Source organism: Lynx canadensis, chromosome A3, assembly GCF_007474595.2.
Source record: "Lynx canadensis isolate LIC74 chromosome A3, mLynCan4.pri.v2, whole genome shotgun sequence".
Taxonomy (NCBI): domain Eukaryota; kingdom Metazoa; phylum Chordata; class Mammalia; order Carnivora; family Felidae; genus Lynx; species Lynx canadensis.
Window position 1 is genome coordinate 27,008,841 of NC_044305.1, and position 5,163 is coordinate 27,014,003.

General features: G+C 40.2%; 1 non-coding gene across 1 annotated transcript; it reads left to right on the plus strand.

Annotated features, from left to right (window-relative positions):
• Window positions 1–2,917: 2,917 nt before the first annotated feature.
• Window positions 2,918–3,021, plus strand: LOC115511315. The gene has a single exon (XR_003967987.1). It is a non-coding gene; the product is annotated as a U6 spliceosomal RNA (small nuclear RNA).
• The last annotated feature ends 2,142 nt before the right edge of the window (window positions 3,022–5,163 follow it).

Below are 5,163 nucleotides of genomic sequence, written 5' to 3' on the forward strand. Positions count from 1 at the left end.
TGAAAGACATGTTCTATGCAGGCCTAGAGGGCAGAACCAGAAGTCTTGGCTGGAAACAGCAGCGGGGCAGGTTTTCACTAATTGGACAGACCTCTGATGATTAGAACCATCTGAAACCGGTTGGACTGTCTGGGAGATGGGGTGGTTCCTGGTGTCCAAATGCTACATATGGAGTCTGCCTGACCACTGCTCTCAGGTCCTGCAGGGAGGACTGGTGAACTGGCTGGTGTGAATCTCTGTACTAGACAGAGTTCTGAGAGAAGAAGAAAGCAAATTCTTGCATTCTGATGGGGGTGGGAGACAACAAATATGTAACACTACAGCCTGTAGATAATATGGCAGGTTGTTAAGTTTGTAAGAAGATATACAAATGACTAAAGTTTGGGCTAGGAAATTGATAAAGACCATTCTCTGCAACAGAACTCAAGCTCAGAAAGGTCAATTGACTTTCTTAAGGCCACACAGTTGGTAAGCCATGAAGTCCCAAATGACTCCAAATCCATTGCTCCTTGCAACCAGGGGAAAATGTCTCACCAAACACATACATCTTCTGGCTATAACTGTCTTCGTTTTTTAGTTTAATGTAAATCTTATCTTGAAATTATTATAGATTAAGAGGGAGTTGCAAAGACAGTAAAGAAATCCTGTGTGGCCTTTACATAGTTTCCCCAAATGTTGTTTTGAATAACTACAGCACAATGTCAAAACAAGGAAACTGACATTGGTGCAATGTTTACGTATATTTCTATGTCATTCTATCACAGGCATTGTTTAGTGTAAGCAATCAATATGCAGAATTATTCAATCACCACAAAGATCTTCCTTGTGCTACCTAGCTCCCTACTTCCCCAACATCCCTAACCCATGGCAACTAACAAGATATTCTCCATTGTTCTAATTTTGTCATTTTGAGAATGTTATATACATGGAATCATACAGTACGCAACCTTGTGAGATCACTGCATCTATCAATAGTTGTTTCTTCTGTCACTGTGTAGTATTCCGTGGGACGGATATACTACAGTTATAGAACATTTGGCTGTTTACAGATTTTGGTTATTACAAACAAAGCTGATATAAATATTTGTGTACAGATTTTTCTGTGGACAAAAGTTTTCATTTCTCTGGATAAATGCCTAGGGGGTGATTGCTAGCTTTTAAAAAAAATTGCCAAACTATTTTTCAGAGTACCTGCACCATTTAACATTCTCGCCAACAATGTATGAGAGATTCAGTCTCTCTTCATCAGCATTTGGTATTGCCATGGTTTTAAATGCTATCTGTTCTAACCGATAATGTGTAGTATCTCCTGCTGGTGTTAATTTGCATTTCCCTAATTGCTACTGATGTTGATCATCTTTTCTTGTACTTAGATGCCATCCTCCTTGGTGAAATCCCTGTTCATTTGCCCATTTTCTAAATGGAATATTTGTGTTTCTTATGAGGAGTATGTCTTCACTTTTTTATTGAAGCATAACTAACATACAGTGTTATGTTAGTCTCAGGTATACAATATAATGATTCAACAATTCTCTACATTACCCAGTGCTCACCATGGTAAGTGAAGTCACCATCCGTCACCAAACAACGTTATTACGATCTTACTGACTCTATTACCTATGCTGTACTGTTTGTCTCCATGAATTATTTATTCTGTAACTGGAAATTTGTACCTCTTAGTCCCTCCTTTTTCTATCTATTTCACCCACTTCTCCCCAACTCCCCTCTGGCAACCACAATTTGTTCTCTGTATCAAAGAGACGATTTTGTGTGTCTTTTTCTTTGTTTGTTCATTTGTTTGGTTTCTTTAATTGCACATATCAGTGAAATTGTATGCCACTTGTCTTTCTCTGACTTATTTCACTTAGCATAATACTCTTTAGGTCCATTCACATAGTTGCAAATGGCAAGATCTCATTCCCTTTTACAACTGAGTACCATTCCATTGTGTATACATATATCACGTCTTTTTTCTCCATTCATCTATTGATGGACACTCGGGTTGCTTCCATATCTTGGCTAATGTAAATAAGGCTGCAGTAAACATAGATGTGCATACATCTTTTCAAATTGGGTTAATATCCAAAATATATTAAGAACTTATACAACTCAACACACACACACACACACACACACACACACATAATAATCCAATTAAAAATGGGCAGAAGACCCAAATAGACATTTTTCCAAAGAGGACACACAAATGCCCAACAGACACACGAAAACATGCTCAACATCACTCATCAGTAGGACAATGCAAATCAAAAACCACAAGGAGATATCACCTCACACCTGTGAACAACTAAAATCAAAAAGACAGGAAGCAGCAAGTGTTGGTGAGGATGTGGAGAAAAAGGAATCCTTGTACACTGTTAGTGGGAATGCCACTATGATCCAGAAATGCCACTTCTGGGTATTTACTCAAAGATAATGGAATATTTTTAATTATTGCATTTTGAGAGTTGTTTATGTACTCTATTCGAGTTCTTTGTTGGCTATGCAGTTGGCAAATAACATCTTTCAGTCTATGATCTCTTTTAATCCTTTCCATTTTTTTTTTTTTATTCATTACCACACCTAGTTACGGTTTTCTTTTTTGACCTTTTTTGTGGTGGCAACATTTAAGATCTAGTCCATTGGCAAATTTGCAGTATATAATACAACAGTGTTAACCATAGTCACGTTGTTGTGCGACAGAGCTTCAGAATTTACTCATCTCGCATAATTGAAATTTTGTACCTCCTGAAACCATCTCTCCACTCCCCCCGCCACACAATCTGACTACTGAGAGCCCACATGTAAATAAGATGGTGCGGTATTTTTCTTTTTTTCATCTGGCTTATTTCACTTAGCATGATGTCTTCTGGGTTCACGCACGTTGTCAAAAAATGGCAGGACTTCCTTCCTGATTATTGTGCTCGCTTCACCAGCACATGTATTAAAATTGGAACGATGCAGAGATTAGCACAGCCCCTGCACGAGGATGACACACAAATTCATGAAGAAAAGTCTGATGATTATTCCACTTTATATATACACACTTTCTTTAGCCATTCTACCGTCAACATACATTTGGGCTATTTCCATACCTTGGCTATTGTAAATACTGTGAAGAACATGGGAATGCAAATATCTCTTCAACAGAATGATTTCATTTCATCCAGCTATATATCCCACAGTGGGATTTCTGGATCGTATGAGAGTGCTATTTTTCATTTTTTGGGGGAGAAACTACCATACTGTTTTCCACAGTGGCTGCACAATATTTGACAATATCACCTTCTGTCTGTGAACGCAGGATATCTTTCCATTTATTTCTGTCTTCAATTTCTTTCTTTCTTTCATCACTTTGGCCCATGATTATAAGACGGCTACCTCGCCTCCAGCAACATGACAGTGATTCAAGCAGAGGGAAGTGGCAGGACAAAAGCTAATGGGTACCTGCCACTTCAATCTTTGCCCCGTCCCTCTGAAGTATCTTACAAGATCCCCCACCAAATATATTCTGCTTAACATCACTGACCATAATTGCATCACGTTTCACCACTCTGTGTTTGCCAGATTTGGAAAAGTTGTGGACATGGGCGTGCCGCTGCACCTAAACTATCATCCAGACACAACAGGCCGTGATAAGGAGCAAAGAGGCAGAAATGCCCAGAGCGCACTCACTCCTCGGCAGATAGCACTAGGCACCCGGAGTTCTCCAAGAATGACGGCATCCCTGTGGGGCCAAACTAACGATCCCATTCTTGGAACATCAAGATCTAATCGTGCTGATGGCCCGCAGGCACACCCCAAGCTCTGTGGAACATCACACTGGGTCAGGTGAGGAACCGCATGTTCAGACCACCCCCCGGGAGCAGAGCAGGCTGGAGACGTGGCAGATGGAAGAGCTCCGTGGACAGGTGATCAAGCGGCACTACTGAGAGTTCAGGAAGCTGAAGAATTTGGGCGACCGGTACCAATCTGCAGCCCCTGGAACACACGGGGGCTTCTCAGAAAGCCTGTCATCTCAGGACACAGTATGTGGCCAGGCAACACTCTGAGCGTCCGTGACAAAGTATTCAGGGGCAAAGTTCTTTTATGCAAGCTGCCTATGGCCCTGCTCACTGCTTTGACCTGTTACCACCTAGGTTTCTTTTTGTTAGCTTTTGATTTAGCAAATAATTCACATAGATAGGCTCACTAGCTTCCAAATCAGAAAGTGATTACCTTGATTTATGTGCAAAAATACTTGAAGAAAAATGTAAAAAATCTATATGTCCTAAACAGATCATCCAATATATGTTCCAGAAAACTAATGCTACAAGGTAAAATGGTATATTGAATTGCTGCTATTATTTAATAATTAATGACTATAATTTGCCTACATTAGTTATCATCTATTTTCTTCTGTAGTAAATGAGGGTGTATCTCACTTATATCTTATCACTGGAACCTTATTCTTCCTTCTACAATGTGAACTCATTACTTGCTAGACAGGGTACAGGGATGTCATTTTAGAATTTTCATTATGGGGCACCTGGGTGGCTCAGTCGGTTGAGCGTCCAACTTCGGCTCAAGTCATGATCTCACGGCTCGTGAGTTGGAGCCCCGCGTCGGGCTCTGTGCTGACAGCTCAGAGCCTGGAGCCTGCTTCTGCTTCTGTGTCTCCCTCTCTCTCTGCCCCTAACCCCCTCGCATTCTGTCTCTGTCTCTGTCAAAAATAAATAAACATTAAAAAAAAATTTTTTAAAAAGAGTTTTCATTATTATGGGGCACATGGATGTCTCAGTCAGTTGAGCGTCCAACTCTTGACCTTGGCTCAGGTCATGATTTCACTGTTTGTGGGATAGAGCTCTGTGTCACGCTCGGCGCTGACAGGAGCCTGCTTGGTTCTCTCTCCCTCTCTCTGCCCCTCCCCAGCTCGTGCTCTTTCTCTCTTTCAAATAAATAAACTCAAAAAAAAAATTCTTATTATTAAACTCCTGGGTTGGCATAAATATTCTTGGGTGCTGTATTTGCATATAAAAAAATTACTCCATCTTTCTGCTTATGTACCTTTTATAAAGAGAATAAAGCAGGAAATTTCAGTGCCATGCATTCCAAAAATATGTTTTTCTATATTCATAAACATCTTAAATCAAAAGCTAATTGAGGATAGGCTTAACCACATAAAAA